This window comes from Somniosus microcephalus, chromosome 4, assembly GCF_052327205.1.
Source record: "Somniosus microcephalus isolate GS21.2 chromosome 4, FLI_Smic_1.0, whole genome shotgun sequence".
NCBI lineage: Eukaryota > Metazoa > Chordata > Chondrichthyes > Squaliformes > Somniosidae > Somniosus > Somniosus microcephalus.
In genome coordinates, this window is record NC_140990.1 from 65,096,644 (window position 1) to 65,119,457 (window position 22,814).

The window sequence follows — 22,814 nt, forward strand, 5'->3', positions numbered from 1 at the left end:
CACCAAGGCCCTGTACAACTGCAGCAAGACATCCTTGTTCCTGTACTCAAACCCTCTCGCTACGAAGGCCAACATACCATTTGCCTTCTTAACCGCCTGCTGCACCTGCATGCTTACCTTTAGCGACTGGTGCACAAGGACACCTAGGTCTCGTTGCACTTCTCCTTCTCCCAATCTCTTGCCATTCAGATAATAATCTGCCTTCCTGTTTTTGCCACCAAAGTGGATAACCTCACATTTATCCACGTTATATTGCATCTGCCATGCTTTTGCCCAATCACCCAACCTGTCCAAATCATACTGGAGTTTCTCGGCATCCTCCTCACAGCACACACGCCCACCCAGCTTTGTGTCGTCTGCAAATTTGGAGATATTACATCTAGTTCCCTTGTCTAGATCATTAATATATATTGTGAATAGCTGGGGTCCAAGGACCGATCCCTGCGGTACCCCACTAGTCACTGCCTGCCACTCGGAAAAAGACCCATTTATGCCAACTCTTTGCTTTCTGTCTGCCAACCAGTTCTCTATCCAAGTCAATACCCTGCTCCCAATCCCATGTGCCTTAACTTTACACGCTAATCTCTTATGCGGGACCTTATTGAAAGCCTTCTGAAGGTCCAAATACACCACATCCACTGGTTCTCCCTTAGAGGGCACTAAAAATATCCCAACACTGGACAAACAGGGGGCTATTGGGGGGAGGAGCTAAACACGATTAAAATCACTAAGGAGGTGGTACTCGGTAAGATAATGGGACTAAAGGTGGATAAATCCCCTGAACCTGATGGCTCACATCCTAGGGTCTTGAGAGAAGTAGCGGTAGGGATTATGGATGCATTGGTGGTAATTTTCCAAAACTCCCTGGATTCAGGAACGGTCCCAGCAGATTGGAAAACTGCTAATGTAACGCCCTTATTTAAAAAGGAAGGCAGACAAAAGGCTGGAAACTATAGACCAGTTAGCCTAACATCTGTGGTTGGTAAAATGTTGGAGTCCATTATTAAGGAAGCAGTAACAGGACATTTGGATAAGCATAATTTAATCGGACAGTCAGCATGGTTTTACGAAGGGGAAGTCATGTTTGACAAATTTGCTCGAATTCTTTGAGGATGTAACAAACAGGGTGGATAAAAGGGAACCAGTGGATGTGGTATATTTGGACTTCCAAAAGGCATTTGACAAGGTGCCACACAAAAGATTACTGCACAAGATAAAAAAATCACGGGATTGGGGGCAATATACTGGCATGGGTGGAAGATTGGCTATCTAACAGAAAACAGAGAGTTGGGATAAATGGTTCATTCTCGGGTTGGCAATCAGTAACTAGTGGTGTTCCACAGGGGTCAGTGCTGGGACCCCAACTCTTTACAATCTATATTAATAATTTGGAGGAAGGGACCGAGTGCAACGTATCCAAGTTTGCCGACGATACAAAGATGGGAGGGAAAGCAGTGAGTGAGGAGGACATAAAAAACATGTAAAAGGACATAGACAGGCTAAGTGAGTAGGCAAAAATTTGGCAGATGGAATATAATGTTGGAAAGTGTGAGGTTATGCACTTTGGCAGAAAAAATAAAAGAGCAAGTTATTATCTAAATGGAGAGAAACTGCAAAGTGCTACAGTACAAAGGGATCTGGGGGTCCTGGTGCATGAAACACAGAAGGTTAGTATGCAGGTGCAGCAGGTGATCAGGAAGGCCAATGGAATCTTGGCTTTTATTGCAAGGGGATGGAGTATAAAAGCAGGGAAGTCTTGCTGCAGTTATACAGGGTACTGGTGAGGCCACACCTGGAATATTGCGTGCAGTTTTGGTTTCCATATTTAAGAAAAGATATACTTGCTCTCGAGGCAGTTCAGAGAAGGTTCACTCGATTGATTCCGGAGATGAGGGGGTTGACTTATGAGGAAAGGTTGAGTAGGTTGGACCTCTACTCATTGGAATTCAGAAGAATGAGAAGCGATCTTATCGAAACATATAAGATTGTGAGGGGGCTTGATCGGGTGGATGTGGTGAGGATGTTTCCACTGATGGGTGAGACTAAAACTAGGGGGCATAATCTTAGAATAAGGGGCTGCCCTTTCAAAACTGAGATGAGGAGAACCTTCTTCACTCAGAGGGTAGTAAATCTATGGAATTTGCTACCTCAGAGAGCTGTGGAAGCTGCGACATTAAATAAATTTAAAACGGAGAGAGACAGTTTCCTAGCTGATAAGGGAATTAGGGGTTACGGGGAGAGGGCAGGGAAGTGGACGTGAGTCTAAGTTTGGATCAGCCATGATCCTATTGCATGGCGGAGCAGGCCCGAGGGGCCGTATGGCCTACTCCTGCTGCTACTTCTTATGTTCTTATGTTCTTATGTATTTTACCAGTTACATCCTCAAAAAATTCCAGTAGATTAGTCGAGCACAATTTACCTTTTGTAAATCCATGTTGACTTTGTCCGATCCTGTCACTGTTTTCCAAGTGCTCTGCTATTACGTCCTTTATAATGGACTCTAGCATTTTCCCCACTACCAATGTCAGGCTTACTGGTCTGTAATTCCACTTTTTCCCTCTACCACCTTTTTTGAATAGTGGGGTAACATTAGCTACCCTCCAATGCATGGGTACTGTTCCAGATTAGTTCGAATGTTGGAAGATGATCAGCAATGCATCTACTATTTCTAGGGCCACTTCCTTAAGTACCCTAGGATGTAGATTATCAGGCCCTGGGGATTTATCTGCCTTCAATCCCATCAATTTCCCTAACACCATTTCCCTACAAATACTGATTTCTTTCAGTTCCTCCCTTTCATCGGACCCTATGTTCCCCGACATCTCTGGGAGGTTATTTGTGTCCTCCTTTGTGCAGACAGAACCAAAATATGTATTTAATTGGTCTGCCATTTCTTTGTTCCCTATTATAAATTCCGCTGATTCTGACTGCAAGTGACCTACGCTTGACTTCACCAATCTTTTTCTCTTCACATATCTATAAAAGCTTTTACAGTCAGATTTTATGTTCCCTACAAGCTTACTCTCATATTCAATTTTCCCCTTCTTAATTAATCCCTTTGTTGAATCCTAAACTGCTCCCAATCCTCAGGTTTACTGCTTTTTCTGGCCAATTTATATGTCCTCTCCTTGGATCTGATGCTATCCCTAATTTCCCTTGTTAGCCACGGTTGAGTCACCTTTTTTGTTTTTTTATTATTATGCCAAACTGGGATAATGTTCCCGGCAAATTTCTTTCCTTCAGGCACTTATCCAATTCCCTTTTGAAAGCTGTGATTGAATCTGCCTCCACCCCCTTTCAGGCAGTGCATTCCAGATCCTAACCACTTGCTGCGTAATAAGTTTTTCCTCATGTCGCCTTTGGTTCTTCTGCCAATCCCCTTAAATCTGTGCCCTCTGGTTCTCGACCCTTCCGCCAATGGGAACAGTTTCTCTCTATCTACTCTGTCTAGACCCCTCATGATTTTGAACACCTCTATCAGATCTCCTCTCAACCATCTCTGCTCTAAGGATAACCACCCCAGCTTCTCCAGTCTATCCACGTAACTGAAGTCCCTCATCCCTGGAATCATTCTCATAATTCTTTTCTGCACCCTCTCTAAGGCCTTCACATCCTTCCTAAAGTGCGGGGCCCAGAATTGGACACAATACTCCAGTTGAGGCCGAGCCAGTGTTTTATGAAGGTTCATCATAACTTCCTTGCTTTTGTACTCTGTGCCTTCCTTGCTTTTGTTGCCTCTTGTTGCTGGCTCCAGGCACTGGAGCGGTTCCTGTGTGTTCAGCTCTCAGCTGCAATCAGTACCTGGGCTGGGCTCAGCACTTTACCCAGCACATCTATGTCCACGTTGTCATGCTTGACATGGAGGGGCTGCGCAGGCTTCTCGTCCACCTCGGTCAGGGCGAGAGGTCCCGACCACTCGTACAAGTCTACGGGCATGTTGCGGCCGCACTGGCGAAAGCCCGGGCTTAGGCTGCGTGAGCTGGAGCTGCGTGAGCTACACTGGAGAAGGTTGAGATTCCAGAAATAGTGGGGAACCAAGGGGCTAATGAGAGTGAGGAACTTAAAGTAATTCATACCAGCCGAGAAAAAGTACTTGAGAAACTAATGGAACTAAAAGCCGACAAATCCCCTGGACCTGACGGCCCACATCCTAGGGTTCTAAAAGAGGTGGCTGCCGAGATAGTGGATGCATTGGTCGTGATCTTCCAAAATTCACTAGATTCTGGAAAGGTCCTCATGGATTGGAAGGTAGCAAATGTAACCCTGCTATTCAAGAAAGGAGGGAGAGGGAAAACAGGGATCTACAGGCCAGTTAGCCTGACATCATTCCTCGGGAAAATGCTGGAATCCATTATTAAGGAAGTGGAACAGGGCACTTAGAAAATGATAATATGATTAGGCAGAGTCAACATGGTTTTATGAAAGGGAAATCGTGTTTGCATAAAGCTCCAAAGTGGGTTCCAAATCATTAATGCTCCAGATTCTAAGATTGGGAAGTGAACAGCTGTGAAATGGTAGGTTTTAGACCACTTCTGCAGCTTTCACCTATTCACAGCAATCCACAGTTATTGAGAACCTGACATACTTACCTGACATGATAGCCGCTCTCCGGGAACCTCGTTAAAAACCTGGTAAAATGGTAAGTACAATGGAAAATGGTGCTTAACTATCTTTTAACAAGCTTTAAAGTATCTAAATTGGCTGACCTGCCGCTTGGTGTCGAGTCTGTTCAGGGAAACTCACAAGGAGGCGGTTCAGAGCAGGATACCGACCTGTTGTCAGTTTTTGTGATTTTGACAGCGGACTTGCCTCCAAACCCGCACTCTGAGCACCGGCAAAATTCAGCCCTTAGAGAAATGCGTCCAGTTCTGGTCGCCATATTATAAATAGGATATAAAGGCACTGGAGAGGGTGCAGAGAAGATTTAGAAGGATGATACCAGAAATGCGAGGGTCTACATATCAGGAAAGGATGAACAGGCTGCGTCTCTTTTCTCTTGAAAAAAGGCTGAGGGGTGACCTAATAGAGGGCCTTAAAATTATGAAAGGTTTTGATAGAGTGGATACAGAGAGAATGTTTCCACTTGTGGGGAAGAGCATAACTAGAGGCCATCAATATAAGATAGTCACCAAGAAATCCAATAGGGAATTCAGAAGAAACTTCTTTACCCAGAGAGTGGTGAGAATGTGGAACTCACTACCACAGGGAGTGGTTGAAGCAAATAGTATTTGTTGTGTATGTAACCTGTTCCACCTTAAGAGAGCTTAAGCCTGTTCCACCTTAAGAGATGTACTACTTTCTCAGGCTGCTGTAGACGTAATACCGGGGGTGAACACACCGGTATATAAGCACTGTGCAGTAATCTTGTATTCAGTGTAGTCCCTACCTCCAACCAGTAAAGACCTGTTTTATTGTTGCTGATTAAGTCTGAGTATTAATTACTTGAACAACTCACAGACTTAACACTGGCGACGAGTCAGGTTCTTACCCTGCGGCAGTTATTCCACGGCGGCTTCGTCCACAGACAGGACATTGAAGAGAGGTTTCAAATCTCACCACCCCACTGGAAGCGACAGGCATTAGGACCCTGAAGCCTCCATCAGCGACTGAAAACTGGAGGACAGAAGACACCCTGCAGCTTCTTTTTCAACCTCGGTGGTGGGTAAGCCAAGCAGCGTTGGCTGCAAAGACAGGGCTGGGGGAAGTCGGAGGTACAAGGGCCATCGATCGCAATCCCTGATAAGGGCCGCACTCGGGCTGAAAGGCGCAGCGTCGGCAGACACTGAAGGCGCGAGAGCCGCGGTGAAAAGCGCGGGCCATCGATCGCGGCGGAGATAAGGGCCGCACTCGGGGCTGAAGGGAGACGGCGTCGGGGGACGGGTGAAGACCGCCAAGCGCGGGAAAACCACCATTTTGTGGGCGGAGGACGACGGCAAGAGCGGGAAGCCGCCATCTTGGATAGCAGTAAAAAAAAAAAAAAATCTGAGAAATTGCAAATCTGATAAAGTACTACAATGCCTAAACACGGGAATATTAGCAACTTTGATAGTGACATCGAAGATTGGGCCATATATGTTGAACGAGTTAAAAATTATTGTAAGGCCAATAAAATTCGTGAGGCTGATAAAGCACTAACATTATTAAATTTAATGGGTGCGAAGACATACGGGCAATTGAAACACCTGTTATCACCAGATGAACCGACGGATAAGACGTTCGATGAGATTGTTACTGTCCTGAAAGATCATCTAAACCCCATGCCGCTGATGCTAGCGGAACGATTTAAATTTTACGACAGAAGGCAGCTACAGCATGAAAGCAATGCTGATTATTTGCTGGAATTGCGTAAATTAGCGAAATATTGCCAGTTTGGAACGGGACTGACAGATGCACTACGAGACAAATTTGTGTGTGGTTTATTTAAACAGGATACACAAAAGCGACTGCTCGAGGAGAATGAGCTGACGCTTGAGAAGGCGGTCACTATGGCAGCAGCACACGAAGCCGCAGCGAGAGGCACGGCAGTAATGCAGCTACGGTCACCGGAGCTCAGTGCACACAAATTGGGGGTGAGTTCTGGCAAATGTTATCATTGTGGAAAGACAACGCATGATCAGAACCAGTGTTGGTTTAAAAACCAAGAATGTAGAACTTGTGGTAGGCTTGGACATATCGCTAGAGTATGCAGGTCAGGGAAGAAGACCAGCAACAAGAAGTCACCGCAAGGAAAATACGCAAAAGTACACAAGGTGGCCGAACAGGAGTCCGATTCAGATGCTAGCAGTAATGAACTGGCTGGCTTAAGCAGTATTGAACTGGCTAGCTTAAGGGTACTCAACGTTGGTAAGGGTGCAGACCTCCAGACAATTTGGGTTACTCTTCAGATAGAAGGAGTCCAAGTAAAAATGGAATTGGACACTGGATCGGCATTGTCGGTCATGAATAAGAAAGATTACAGAAGGTTATTCCAACATATTCCCCTACAGGATACGGAGATTATATTGACAACCTACACGGGGCAGAGAGTGTACCCCATCGGGACAATAAAGGTTGCAGTGGCCAACAAGGGCGAAGGAAGTCAAATAATGGACTTATATGTGCTACCGGAGGGAGGTCCACCACTACTAGGCCGGAAGTGGTTTAGAAACATAAATATGGACTGGCATTCGCTAAAAGCCATAAAGAGTGAGAACTCGGTGCAGATAATCAGCCCAGACTCTAGAACTGATGATGGTAAGACCAACCCATGTGCAAAAGACAAAGTTTCAGCACAGAATTCCACTGAACAACAACAACATAGTTTAACAGAGAATTCTGAGTCTGTCAAGTCTACTGATATGCACATTCTTGAGGGACACTGGGCTCGAACTCAACTCCATTTCAAACTACAACAGCAATTAGAACAAATGATTTGCCGTTTTGAGCAAGAGATGAATGAAATAAAAAAGTTCTTTGTTACAGAGTGGGAGAATCTGGAAAGGCAACAGAAGCAACTGATGGAGAAAATGGAGCAGGAGCACACCAACCATCTGCGCGAGGAGGCCGAACGAATCAAAGCTGATTCAGGTTCTGAAGGTGCGTGCCATAATCTGGTGTCAGAAGAGTTAACGGTCAGCCAACTCCTTCATATGCTGAGGGACAAGACTCTGAAATGGGAAAAACTTGAACACGAGCTGCGATCTTCAAAGGAAAAGGGTTCGGAGCTCTCAAAAGTCATTGAGATGGCTGATGTGACGACACAGACTGAAACGACTGCAACAGAGCAGCCATTGGATGCCAAAAGTACGCTGACTCATGTCAATGTAGAACAACAGACCGCTGAAACAGCTGCTCCGGTAGAGGGATTGCATAGTCCGATCAATCAATCTCCAAAGGAAGTTGAAGTATTAAAATCACAAATGAGGTCACTAGTAAACGACTTGCTGAAAGCCCAGAAAAAGCTGGATGCAGAGGTACACATGAAGAAGTCTCTTCAGGAAAGATGTCTGGATTTGGAACAAGAGCTGGCTAACGTCCAGCTGGGTATGGAGGAAATAGACGACCCTCTCGCTGACCTGTCGGACGACTCCGAATATTACTATGTCCTGTCCTGCCCAACTTGTAACTTCGACTCCCACCATACAGAAATCATGGAGGAGCACCGAAAGTCTACGGAACATCGGGAGAAGGTGGCTCTACTACGAAAAAAGGAGGAAGAGAAGGAGGAACTGCGCATGCAGCTGGCAGCTGTGGCAGCTGACAATGGAGCCCAGAGAGTCTCCAAGAAGCAGAAAAGGAAAAGTAAAAACAGAAGATGACCCATCTGAACCATTATCACCTCTACCAGATCACACACGTGGTCCCTCCGAATGGAGCCAAATCAGTTCGGAAGTTCAAGCTGTTAAATCCATGAAAGGACTATTGAATGAGTAACGTGAACCGACTACACCACAGAGATTGAATCTGTGAACTGTTTTCCGCAGAGACTGAATCTGTGATATGTTACGTTAAACATGAAGTTATATATGTATATATGTTATTACGTTATGTTAAATGGGGGGGTGACTATAAAGCTAAGAAGGGAGGAGTGTTGTGTATGTAACCTGTTCCACCTTAAGAGAGCTTAAGCCTGTTCCACCTTAAGAGATGTACTACTTTCTCAGGCTGCTGTAGACGTAATACCGGGGGTGAACACACTGGTATATAAGCACTGTGCAGTAATCTTGTATTCAGTGTAGTCCCTACCTCCAACCAGTAAAGACCTGTTTTATTGTTACTGATTAAGTCTGAGTATTAATTACTTGAACAACTCACAGACTTAACAGTATTGATGCATTTAAGGGGAGGCTGGACAAGCATAGGAGGGAGAAGGGAATAGAGGGTTATGGTGATAGATTTAGATGAGGAAAGATGGGAGGAGGCTCGTGTGGAGCATAAGCACCGGCATGGACTGGTTGGGCCGAATGGCCTGTTTCTGTGCCGTATATCCTGTGTAATCCTGTGTAAGTCAAACAATCTCAGTTTTGCAATTTTCAATTCACTATTTCCTGCAAACCTATTTTAAAAACCTGAACCAGTGTGTTGTGAGACAAAGAGCCTTGTGTCCAATAAGGGGAATAAAGGCCCACAGCCTCCCCTGGCCCCGGGCCCTGAACAAGGGACTGGAGAAACTACAACAGAAAATGCTGGAAAAACTCAGCAGGTCAGGCAACATCCGTGGAGAGAAAATAGAGTCAACGTTTCGGGTCAAACCCTTTGTCAAGACTGAAGGCCGGGCTGGGAGAGAACAAAAGAGAAGTGAAGAGACATTAAGAGGTATTCAAAACGAGAGGAGATGGTGATAGGACTAGTGGAGACAAAAGACGGCTCAGATTAGATGTGAAATGCGCTGGCAGAATGGGAGACAGCTGCCATGTGGGAGAGAAAAAAACGGGGGGCGGGGGGAAAGGGCCAAAACAAAGGTGTGGATAAAAAATAAGTAAAAATGTAATGGGGGCCGAGGTTATGATCTGAAATTGTTGAACTCGATATTGAGTCCGGAAGGCTGTAAAGTGCCTAATCGGAAGATGAGGTGCTGTTCCTCGAGCTTACGCTGAGCTTCCGTGGAACAATGCAAGAGCCCGAGTACAGTGAGGTCTGTGTGGAAATGGGGCTGGAGAAACTCGCTGCCCTGCGGATCAGACAATCAGCCGGCGCAAGTCCCGCCCCTCGGGCTCCCCGATTGGTTGGAGGACCCGCCGCTGGCTCGCTCCTCCAGCCCTGCCCCGCTCGCTCCCTATTGGTCCGAAGCTCACGTCAATCAGGCCATGGGCCAGGGTCACGTGTCCCTCGATTGCGCTCTGCTAAACAGAAGAAGCTCCGCTCGTGACTCGGATCCACAGACTCTCAGGTTCGTGTTTCCCTTTATTCTCTCCCCGCCTCTGATCTCAAACGGATCTTGGGGAAAATTCGCTTTCCCTCACTGATCGTGGCTCTTAACTAACACCGACTTTACAAAGAAAGCTCAGCGGGGTTGGGAGATTAATGAACCCCGGGGGGCGCGGGCTGCATACACCCCGAGTGCGGCCCCAGGCCCCATTATTAAAACACTCAACATTATCCGCTTCACAAACACCCGGGGTGGGTCTCACGCCCCGAACAAGAGCCTCCGGGCCGGGCGTTTGCCCAGAGCGGGGCGGCAGCTGCGAAGCTTTCTCCCAGTGACAGGCCCGGGGTAATGGCCGCCATCTTGAGAGGCTCAGGGGGCAGCAGGGCGCATGCGCGGCCCCCTTGGACAGGAACCAGGAGGAGAGAATCTTGTCAATTTCTATCCTGGACTCACAGTGATGGTTTTTGTAAACTCCTTTTACAGGCTGTGAGAAGGGCAGCATTTACACACCGCAAACTCAAACCAAACATCACATCAACATCTGACAGAGTCCCTCCATTCATCAGGACCTGAATATCATCGGCCTCTGAATGTGAAAGGAGAAATGTTTGTCTGTTCTGTCTGTGGGAAAAGATTTCAAACATCAGCGTGACTGGAAAAGCACCGAGACACACACACCCGAGTGATGCACTATCAATTGCTACAAAAGACTGGAGATTGGGAAAGTAATAAACAGGCTTTTATTACCAAAGAACAGAGCATGCCTCTTGTGGTTGCCTGGTATCCAAAAGGGCCGGAGGCTTCTGAGCAGCGACCTTTATACCCAGCCATGAGGGTGGAGCCAGGGGCGGAGTCAGCTGAGGCATGCACAGACAAGTACAACAATATGCAAGAGTGAACAACAGTAATAACAGTGAACAACAGTACTAACAACAGTGGTGAACAACAATACTAACAACAGTGGTTTACCACATTCACCCCTTGTTTAGAATTGAGTCCGGCGGGGTGAAGTGCACTAAAAGTTCGTGTACTGAAGTCTATCAGGAGGCCTTGTAAGCCGCCCTGAGCGTCGCAGCAGCGGCGGTGATGGTGCAGCATCCAACGGTGAACCCGGTGTCTCGTTCAGAGGAGGTGTAGCAGGTGGCGGACCCTGGGGCTGCTGCATGCCGTCTACAGGGGTCAGAGCACGGGTAATGGGAGGTAGCGATGGTGGTCTCTCAGAGGCACCCGAAGGTGCGAGGTCTCGTGCGGGGACTGTGTCTGGGGGTAGGCAGGAGTAGCGGTGGGTGGCGAAGAGGGTGTTTCAGGAGCACCTGCAGGTGCGAGGTCTCGAATGGAGACTGTGTCCTCCTGCCCGTCCGGGTACACCACGTAAGCATACTGCGGGTTGGCGTGGAGGAGGCTCACCCTCTCGACCAGGGGGTCCGCCTTATGGGTCCTCACGTGCTTCCGCAGTAGGACGGGACCTGGAGAAGTCAGCCATGTTGGTAGCGAAATCCCCGACGTGGACTTCCTGGGGAAGGAGAACATTCTCTCGTGAGGAGTGGCATTGGTGGGTGTACAGAGCAGCGACCGAATGGAATGGAGCGCCGCAGGGAGAACCTCCTGCCAGCGGGAGGTCGGAAGGCCCTTAGATTTTAAGTTTAAAAGGACTGCCTTCCAGACTGTCGCATTCTCCCTTTCCACCTGGCCATTACCCCGGGGGTTGTAGCTGGTGGTCCTGCTTGTAGCAATGCCTCTCGCGAGCAGGTACTGCCGAAGTTCGTTGCTCATAAAAGATGAGCCCCTGTCGCTATGGATATAGCTAGGGAAACCGAACAAGGCGAAGAGGTCATTCAGACATTTAATGACCGTGGTACTGGTCATGTCCGAGCAAGGGATGGCAAACGGGAAACGGGAGTGCTCATCAATTATATTGAGGAAGTACACATTGCGGTCAGAGGAGGGGAGGGGCCCTTTAAAATCGATGCTCAGCAGCTCGAAGGGGCGCGTGGCTTTGATCAGGCTCGCTCAGTCTAGCCTATAAAAATGCGGCTTGCACTCGGCACAGATCTGGCAGTTCCTGGTCATGGTCCTGACCTCCTCGATGGAGTAGGGCAGGTTACGGGATTTGATAAAATGGAAGAACCTGGTGACCCCCGGGTGGCAGAGGTCATTGTGGAGGGTCTGTAGTCTATCAACCTGCGCGTTGGTGCACGTACCACATGATAGGGCATCTGGGGGCTCATTGAGTTTCCCGGGCCGGTACAAGATATCGTAATTGTAGGTGGAGAGTTCGATTCTCCACCTTAAGATCTTGTCATTCTTGATTTTGCCCCGCTGCTTATTATGAAACATAAAAGCCACTGAACGCTGGTCAGTGAGCAGGGTAAATCGTTTTCCGGCCAGGTAATGCCGCCAATGTCGCACAGCTTCCACAATGGCCTGGGCCTCCTTTTCGACAGAGGAGTGTCGAATCTCGGGGCCCTGGAGGGTCCTTGAGAAAAAGGCCACGGGTCTCCCCGCCTGGTTAAGGGTTGCAGCTAGGGCAAAGTCGGATGCGTCGCTCTCCACTTGAAAAGGGAGGGACTCATCCACAGCGTGCATTGTGGCCTTCACAATATCTCTTTTTATGAGAGTGAAGGCTGCACAGGCCTCTGCTGTCAGGGGGAAGGAGGCGGACTTGATGAGGGGTCGGGCTTTATCCGCATAGTTGGGCACCCACTGAGCATAGTAAGAGAAGAACCCCAGGCATCTCTTCAGTGCTTTCTGGCAGTGGGGGAGGGGGAGCTCCATAAGGGGGCGCATTCTATCGGGGTCTGGGCCGATGACTCCGTTCTCCACTACGCAGCCAAGAATAGCAAGGCGCGTAGTACGAAACATACATTTGTCTTTGTTGTATGTGAGATTCAGCCGCTGGGCCGTCCGGAGGAATTTCTCTAGATTAACGTCGTGGTCCTGCTGGTCGTGGCCGCAGATGGTGACGTTGTCTAGATATGGGAAAGTGGCCTGGAGCGCGTTCTGGTTAACCATCCGGTCCATCTCCCGTTGGAAGACAAAAACTCCGTTGGTGACGCCGAAGGGAACTCTGAGAAAGTGATAGAGCCGACCGTCAGCTTCAAAAGCTGTGTACTGGCGGTCCTCAGCCCTGATGGGGAGCTGGTGGTATGCCGACTTCAGATCAATCGTCGAGAACACCCGGTATTGTGCTATCTGATTGACCATGTCAGATATGCGGGGGAGTGGATATGCATCCAGCTGGGTGTAGCGGTTGATCGTCTGGCTGTAGTCAATAACTAGGCGCTGTTTGCCGCCAGCCTTCACCACCACCACTTGTGCTCGCCATGGGCTATTGCTGCTCTCGATAATCCCTTCCTTCAGGAGTCTCGCTACCTCGGATTTAATGAAACCCCTATCCCCGGCACTGTAACGCCTACTTTTGGTAGCGATGGGCTTACAGTCGCGGGTGAGGTTAGCGAACAAGGAGGGGGGGGAGACTTTAAGGGTGGAGAGGCTGCAAATGGCGCGCGGCGGGCGATTTAAAAACTGCTGGCTGCAGACTGTGAGAGGGGGGAGGGGTCCACCATACGCTAAAGTGACACTCTTAAGGTGGCACTGAAAATCCAACCCCAGTAGGACGGCAGCGCAGAGATGGGGCAGGACCAGAAGTTTAAAATTTTTGTATTCAGTCCCCCGCACTGAAAGAGTCACCATACAGTAGCCACCGACGTCCGCTGACTGGGCTTTGGAAGCCATAGAGATGCGATGACGCGTCGGCAGGACCGGGAGAGAGTAACTGCGCACCGTGTCGGGGTGTATAAAACTCTCCGTGCTCCCGCTGTCAAAAAGGCAGGTAGTGGCATGGCCGTTTACCGTAATGTCCATCATGGACCTGGACAGTTGATGCGGGAGAGATTGATCCAGCGTCACGGAAGCCAGCGTATGTTCAAGCGTGTCGATGCGGTCGTCCGATGAGGCGGTGGTGGAGTCCGGGTCCCCCGTAACCGAAGTCGGAGGAGTCCAAGATGGCGGACAAAATGGCGGCGCCCACGGTCCTGATCCCCACGCGGCTGGGGGAGCCCAAGATGGCGGACAAGATGGCTGCGCCCACGGTTCGCACGCAGCGCTGCTGGCGTTAGCGGTCTTCCCTTTGCAGGCGCTAACGTAGTGACCTTTCTTCCCGCAGCCGGAGCAGGTAGCATTCTTCGCGGGGCAGCGTGCTCTAGGGTGTTTAGCTTGGCCACAAAAATAGCATTTCTGTGCCTTGGACATCGCTGCAGCAGTCGGAGGTGGCGGTCCCATGGCCCAAGACTGCGGCGTCCACGGCGCGGGGCGATGAGGGGAGAAAGCGTCCATATTTCTGTGGGCCGCGTCGAGCGAGAGCGCGAGGGACACTGCCTTTGTCAGGTCTATTTCACCCTTCTCCAGCAGCCTCTGCCGGGAGTAGTCGGACCTTAGACCCGCAACGAAAGCGTCTCGTATCAGTCCCTCCGCATGTGCCGCGGCCGATACTTCCTTGCAGTCGCAGCCGCGTCCGAGTACCCGCAGTGCCCATAGGAAGGCTTCCACCGATTCCCCGGGCTGCTGTCTGCGAGATCTTAAAAGGTGCCTGGCATAGACCGTGTTAACCGGGCGTGCATACTGCCCTTTCAGTAGGTCGATAGCCGCCGCGTAGGTCGTCGCATCTTGGATTAAAGTATAGACTTGGTGGCTCACCTTCGAGGCCAGGATTTTCAGTTTATTTTCATCAAGAGTCACGGTCGAGGCTTCCAGATAAGCCTCAAAGCAACGCAGCCATTGTGCGAATTTAGTCGACGAACCCGCTTCTTGGGGGTCTAGGTCCAGGCATGTTGGTCTGAGGGCTCGCAGCAGCGCCTGCTGCTCAGCATTTTGCGCCATCGGTTGATCAGCATCTGCAGCCAACATTTAACTTTGGTAATAAAATTGATGCACTATCAATTGCTACAAAAGACTGGAGGTTGAGAAAGTAATAAACAGGCTTTTATTACCAAAGAACAGAGCATGCCTCTTGTGGTTGCCTGGTATCCAAAAGGGCCAGAGGCTTCTGAGCAGCGACCTTTATACCCAGCCATGAGGGTGGAGCCAGGGGCGGAGTCAGCTGAGGCATGCACAGACAAGTACAACAATATGCAAGAGTGAACAACAGTACTAACAGTGAACAACAGTACTAACAACAGTGGTGAACAACAATACTAACAACAGTGGTTTACCACACCGAGTGAGAGTGTTCCAGTGCACTGACTGTGGAAAGAGCTTTAACCAGTTACACAGCCTGAAAAAACATTGCACCGTTCACAGCGGGGAGAAACTGTACACATGTTCTGTGTACGAGGCTTCAGCTGATCGTCCAACCTGGAGAGACACAAGGACACCCGCACCATGGAGAAACCGTGGAAATGTGGGGACTGTGGGAAGGGATTCAATTACCCATCAAAGCTGGAATCACGTCAATGCAGTCACACCAGGGAGAGGCTGTTCGCCTGTTCCGTGTGTGGGAAAACATCACTTGTTTCCCACTTGGCACAAAAAGAATATATTAATGGCAACAATTCATTTGAGTTGATTTGGAATAGTTTAGTTCACCAATTGAATCATGTTTCTCTCATTGTATTTCCCAACTCAGATTCATGACCTCATTTTCTTCCTCTGAGCCCCTGAACCTCATCTGGCAGTGTAATGTTGGCGAGTGGTGATTGATGGCCCTGGGAACCAATAGGAAGAGAGCTCAGAGGCCGGAGGGCCAAGGGAGCAGAGAGTTCTGCAACCAATCGCAGTGTTTGAGGGCGGAACCTAAGTCTGGTGAGTCAGTGTGAACCCGTTAAACAATTTGGCCTAGAAATTCAGTTGGTTGCGCCAGCAGTTAGCGCCTTAAGAGAAGTGAATTTCGGGCGCTATGCGTGTAGCGCCCGGGCGCAGCGCAGTTTGCGCCTCGCCCCAAATTAAGTTGACCCTTAGCGCCGGCGCAAAGTTTAGCGCCCGCCCAGCTGCGCGCGCAGAAAATTACGTCACATCCTCGTGCAACGCCCTTTGCGCGCCCCGATTCCAAACTTCAGTCGGGCCGCCCCATTGTGCGGCTGGCGGCCAGAGCGTTTGTAAAATGGAACGCAACACAGCCGACGCGGGCCCCGGGGAGCGCAAATTAAAGGGCACATACCCTGCAGTATAAAGGGCAGCCATTTTGCAGCAAACACTCTTGTGCAACGGGTTTCTGGACACACAACAAGGAGGAGAGCTAACTGGTTTTCGCGCAGCAATAGCTCAGGTATTTTTGGACTCAGGCCAAAGCGCTGCAAGTGCCCTGTTGGAAATTTGACTGTTTGCCAGCATTTGATGGGGGTTGCATGGGGTGCCAATGCGGAGTTTCAGCGCCATGTGCGTAGGGCTCGCAGACGCGGGGTCAGAGGGGCAGCCCTGGCTAGAGGCAGAGGGGGCAACAGGCGTCGGCAACATAGGCCTTACCCAGTCAGGGTATACCGCCAGCAGCGCTCCTACCTCACCATGAGTGGCGCGTGATGTGAAAGAAGGCTGAGATTCCGAAAGGCGGTGGTTGCAGAGATCTGCCACCTGCTTCGCAGAGATCTGCGTCCAAAGCTCAGGTGCAGGACGTCTCTGTCGGTGGAAGTGAAGGTGACGGTGGCATTGAACTTCTATGCCACCGGCTCCTTCCAATCCGCTGCTGGGGACATAGCTAACATATCCCAGTTCGGCGTGCATCGCTGCATCCGCCAGGTGACTGATGCCCTTTTCAGAAGGAGACGCCAATTCATCTCCTTCCCCATGGCCCTGGAGAGCCAGCATCAGCGTGCAGTGGGATTTGCAAGCCTCACGGCCTTCCCCTTGGTGCAGGGCGTCATTGACTGTATGCATGTGGCTTTGCGGGCACCTCTGGAGCATGGCGAGCAGTATCGCAACCGGAAGGGCTACCATTCTCTCAATGTGCAGCTGGTGTGTGACCACAAGCAGCGCATCCTGGCTGTCAATGCCCACTTTCCAGGCAGCTGCCACGATGCTTTTATCCTGCGGCAGAGTACTGTGCATGACATGTTCGAGGCACAGCCTCCCCCAAGAGGATGGCTACTCGGGGACAAAGGCTACCCTTTGTGTACCTTGCTCATGACTCCGCTCCGCGCGCCCAGGACTGCTGCTGAAGAGGCATACAACGAGAGCCATCAAATGAGCAGAAACATCATCGAGCAAACTATTGGGGTCCTCAAGCAGCGGTTCCGCTGCCTTGATCGTTCCGGCGGATCTCTGCAGTATTCGCCGCACCGGGTCTCCCAATTTGTCGTAGTTTGCTGCATGCTACACAACCTGGCTCTCCGCAGGATTCAGGCACTGCCACCTGATGTTGGACCACCACCTCAGGAGGAGGAGCAGGAGGAGGAGGAGGAGGAGTACGTTCCCAGGAGGGAGCGACAAGGTCCAAGGGCCGTCCGTCGCCAGCTTATTGAACGTAACTTCTAAGCCCCCTGTCAGGGAATGCCTTGTGGCCATGAAGGAAGATGAATGCAGCCGCTCCGCAAACCCTCAGCCGGCGAAGGCAACAAAGACTAACAAGAACAACCATGGACACTGTCTGAATAAAGATAAATTTTTATTTGACAAAAATGAAACCCCTTCCCACATGAATCACAAAAACAATCAACGGCCCCCACAAAAAGTGCAACAAACGACTCACTCCCACAACCTGGGGAGGAGTAACTCCACATTTGAACAAACCAGGCCTCAACCTCGGCCTTAACGCAAAAAACATACCCATAAACAAAACAACCATGGCCAAAATAAAGATGTCCACCGCCATATAAAATGAAAGCTGGCCACACCCTCTACTTAGTGGCCCGTGAGGGCGAGACCTTGTCCAGCCTTTTGGCGCCCCTGCCTGGCCTGCTGCTCCTCCGCAAGCTCTGCCCAGTGGCTGCTGCGAGGCTGGGGGAAGGCGCCTGAGGGTCAGATGTCCTTCCGCCAGATGGCCTTGGGGGGCGGCCTACACGGGCTTTGGGCCTCGAGGGGCCGGCTGTTGATTGGCGCACATGTGCCTGCCCACCATCAGCTCCAGCCGCTTGCCGTTGACGCTCCACTGGGGGAGTGGCGGTGACGGATGGCGCAATGTGGGCAAGCTGGCGTATTGGAGGCGCTGGCTGGTGATGTCGCACGCTGGCACTCGCCCGGGCCCACACTGCAGGATCTGCACCAATCAGCCGAAGGGCAGATCGCTGTGCTGCTGCAGCGCGGCGGGTGTCCTGGCGATGCCTGGCTGAGGCAGCGCGTGTGGCAGCAGTGAGTGCCCCTGTTGCCCTGGTCTGCGCCCGCATCACATCCGCCACTGACTTGACGGCATCAGCCAGCGACTCCATCGCCAGAGGCATCCGTTCCACTACCTCCATCATCATCCGGCCACTCTCGGCATTTGATGCCCCAAACTCCCGCACACTGGTCGCCAGCGACTCGATGGCCTCAGGCATCCGTCCCACCACCTGCATGAGCTCTGTGTGGCGGCGGTCCGAATCCTCGGCCATTTTGTCCAGCTGGCGCGCCTCCTCCGAGGTGAAGGTGGCCGGACTGGAGGCGGGACTCTCCCACTGGGGAGCAGGGGTCCGAGCTAGGCGACCCTTGCCACGTTGCTGGCGCCGAATGTCCGCAGCAACTGCACTCCCCTCCGATCCTTCCCCCCTCTGGGGGGAAGGCCGCGGCCCACCCGCAGCCCTCCTGGGTGGCTGGGCGCCACTGGTCCCAGCAGCTGCACTCCCCTCCGAAAGTTGCTCCAGGCTCTCGTCCAGGGAAGACGTGTCCAACACTTCGCCCTCTGCTGCGGGACCTGAGTCCTCCCCTGATGGTCCGGGTTGCTCTTCCTCCTCCTCCTCCTCCTCCTCCTCCTCCTGTTTGGAGGGGCTGTTACTGGCAGCTTCAGGGAGCTCTTCGTCACCAGCTGAAAGCAGGAAGGCACAAGAGTAGCTTCAGAGTGAGGAGAGGGCGTCAGCGAGGGAGTCATGACTGGTGGCATTCAGCGCATTGGTGGCACAGTGGCAAAGGAGGTAGCTCGGATGCGCAAGTGCGACGAGAGAGGGCCAAAAGGCGAGGTCCTTACCATTGCCGGGCAGCGGAGGGTCGGCTTCTCCGCACGCTCTGGGCACAATCACCCGGCCTCCCATGAGGCCACTCACGCGCTCCTCCAGGGGAGTGAGATTCTGGAACTTGGGGCGGCCTCCCCCGGTGATGTCGCGGCGCTTGCGATTATTCGCAACTTTAGCCTGCAAGAGAATGGACGGGCTCTAAGTACGGTGTGTAGCCATGACGTAGTGTGCACTGCCTCCCGTGGTGGAATAGCTTGGCCAGAGTGTAGCCCTGATCTAGTGTGCACTGCCTCCCATGGTGGAATAGCTTGGCCAGTGTGTAAAGTACAGAATGTGCAATTGATGCTCATGACTGTCCCAAAGCTGCTGGCTGAGGGCTGCCCATTAGGCCTTTCAGGTCCCTTTGCCCATCATGTCAGGTGTACATGCAAGAATGAGGAGGAGAGTGGAAAGGGTACTCACCCTGACAATCCTGGTCAGGTCATTGTATTTCTTCCGACATTGCACCTTGTCCCTGGGGGCATCACCGTAGGACGACACCCTGGTGGCGATCTCCCTCCAGGCTTTGGTGTAGACGCAGTGGGTGGGATTCCTGCCAGTGTCTGGGAACAAGATCCTGTGCCTCTTCTCCAATGCTGTCAGCATGATATCCAGATCACGCTCTGAGAAGCGCAGGGCACGCTCACGGGCCTTCTCATGCGTTGCCATGGCTCCTTGGGCTCAGCAGCAGTGTTGAGGCCTAGTTTGAAAGCTGCAGTGTGCAGGGCGTGGCAGCAGACCAAATCGTCCCTTCCCCCTTTAAGAGCTGGCCGGCGCCACGGGGTCTGCTGTCAATCAAAAAATGACCGCACCCGCGCTGCGCCCCGCCTCGGCGCTATCCCTCTGCACTGCCGGCTTAGCGCCTAAAGATAGTCATGTAACGCCTCTTTTAGCGCTCCAGCAACCTTTTAGGGCGAAGCGACTGAATTTCGGCGAAGGGGGCGCAACTTTGGGGCGGGCGCTAAAGTCGGGCGGGCGCTAACGTTAGCGCCCCAAAACTGGCAAAACTGAATTTCTAGGTCTTTATCTTTTAAAACTTAAATTCAGATTTTGTTTGTCAACAGAACAGTTTAACATTTGTCAGTATTTTGTTTCCCTGGAGTTCCTATTATGAGTTTCAGACACTTCAGTGCCAAGTGGACCAGGTGTTTACAACCCTCTTAATAAGGAGAAACTGACTCCAGTGTCAGAAGGGTCGGTAACCAGAGGACTCAGATTTAAGGTCATTGTCAAAAGAACCAGCGGCGACATGAGGAAAGAATTTAAGCAGCGAGTTGTTATGACCTGGAAGGCACTGCCTGAAGTGGTGGTGGAAGCAGATTCAATGGCAACTTTCAAAGGGGAATTGGAGAACTACTTGAATTGGGAAACTAATTGCGGGTCTGTGGGGATAAAGCAGAGGAGTGGGACTAAATTCAAAGAGCTGGCTCTGGGACAATGGGCTGAAGGGCTGTACCATTCTCTGATTCTATGAACTCTGCATTCCTCCAATTCTGGCCTGTTGTGCATCCCCCACATCCTTCGCTCCACCATTGGTGGCCGTGCCTTCAGTTGCCTCGGCCCTAAGGTCAGTTATTGCCTGATTACGATCTTGTGAAGCACCTTGGAACGTTTTACTACGTTAAAGGTGCTATGTAAATGCAAGTTCATGTTGGTGTGCTACCATTGGCTTCAGCTTTTCCAGACAGAATCAGCCAGGGATGGCGGCTGTGCTGCTCCCCGTGGTCGAAATACTAGCAGCTCACTGTATCGGCTCACAAGCTCAGAATTGCCACTTGGCGAGGTACTGGAGGGCAAAGAGTGACTGGGGCCAAACCCTATCATCACGCAGCACCTTGAGGAGAGAAAGGGAGAAAAATCCGAATTTCTATCCTGTATTTACAGTGATAACTTTTGTAAACTCCTTTTACAGGGCATTAGAAGGGGAGGATGTGCAGACGGGAAACTCAAACCAAACATCACATCAAGATCTGACAGAGTCACTCGATTCATCAGGACCTGAATATCATCGGTCTTTGAATGTGGAAGGAGAAATGTTTGTCTGTTCTGTCTGTGGGAAAAGATTTCAAACATCAGAGTGACTGGAAAAGCACCGAGACACACACACCCGAGTGAGAGTGTTCCAGTGCACTGACTGTGGAAAGAGCTTTAACCAGTTACACAGCCTGAAAAAACATTGCACCGTTCACAGCGGGGAGAACTGTACACGTGTTCTGTGTGTGGATGAGGCTTCAACTGATCATCCAAGCTGGAGAGTCACAATGACACCCGCGCCATGGAGAAACAGTGGGAATGTGGGGATTGTGGGAAGGGATTCAGTTCCCCATCGAAGCTGGAAACTCATCGATGCAGTCACACCGGGGAGAGGCCATTTACCTGCTCCGTGTGTGAGAAGGGATTCACTCATTCATCCAACCTTCTGAGACACCAGCGAGTTCACACTGGGGAGAGTCTATTCACCTGCTCCGTGTGTGGGAAGGGATTCACTCAGAGATCCAGCTTGCTGATACACCAGCGAGTTCACACTGGGGAGAGGGCGTTCACCTGCTCCATGTGTGGGAAGAGATTCACTCGTTCATCTGAGCTTGTGAAACACCAGCACATTCACGCTAGAGAGAGCCTGTTCACCTGCTCCGTGTGTAAGAACAGATTCACTCGTTCATCCGAGCTTTTGAGACACCAGCGAGTTCACACTGGATAGAGGCCATTCACCTGCTCCACGTGTGGGAAGGGATTTAATCGACCATCCAAACTTCTGACACACCAGCGCATTTACACTGGGGAGAGGCCATTCACCTGTCCCATGTGTGAGAAGGGATTCACTAATACATCCGATGTTCTGACACACCAGCGAGTTCACACTGGGGAGAGACCGTTCACCTGCTCTGAGTGTGGGAAGGGCTTCACTCGGTCATCGCACCTCACTGAACATCAACTTGTTCACACAGATAAAAGACCTTTTAAATGTTCTGACTGTGAGAAAAGCTTTAAAAACACAAAGGATCTGCTGATACACCAGCGAGTTCTCACTGGGAGAGGCTGTACACCTGCTTTGAGTGTGGTAAGGGATTCACTCAGTCATCCCACCTGCTGTCACACCAGCGAGTTCACACTGGGGAGAGGCCGTTCACCTGGTCTGTGTGTGGGAAGGGATTCACTCAGTCATCCAACCTGCTGAGACACCAGCGACTTCACGAGTGACTGAAGGATTCTGCTGTTACTGCTGCTGTTAATCACATCCAGGACTGAACCATGTTCATTCTGACAGTTGGGGTTTGTTTCTGCTGAGGTTAATGACCCCTATAACTGGGCTGGAGATTAATATTCTGGATATCTGTCAAATAACTCAGCTTTGTTTTCATTGCATTTGTGTAGATTTTTGCCTTTCCCACCTGAGTGTTTAGCATCACCTGACTGGAGCTCAGAAAGGACAATCTGGGGGAGGATCGTACCGCGGGAACAGAACTTCAGCCTGGACACAGTCCTTCAGGGCCACACTGAGAGGAGCAAACGGCATTTTGGTCTTTCTCGTCTCTCTTCATTGACAGCAAGGTTGCCGTGCAGGTTTATCTTGAGACCTGTAAGAAATGTGTCCCAGCCGCTCTCTTCCATGGTTCAGAGCTCCTAGGCACGGAACAGAAGGCTCCTTTACAACTGTGTTTAGAGTCAGGAAGAACAACGGTGAATGCTGGGAACGTGCTGTCAAATCCGAGATTGGTGCCAAACTGCGATCTGTTCCTAAAATAAAAACAGAAAATGCTGGTGAATTCAGCAGGTCAGGCAGCATCTGTGAAGAGAGAAACAGAGTTAACGTTTCAGGTCGATTACCTTTCGTCAGAACAGAACGTGCGACCTTT

The 22,814-nt window shown here is 50.7% G+C and overlaps 1 pseudogene; it reads left to right on the forward strand.

Annotated features, from left to right (window-relative positions):
* Positions 1-21,211: 21,211 nt before the first annotated feature.
* Positions 21,212-22,195, forward strand: LOC147119081 (uncharacterized; annotated as a pseudogene).
* The last annotated feature ends 619 nt before the right edge of the window (positions 22,196-22,814 follow it).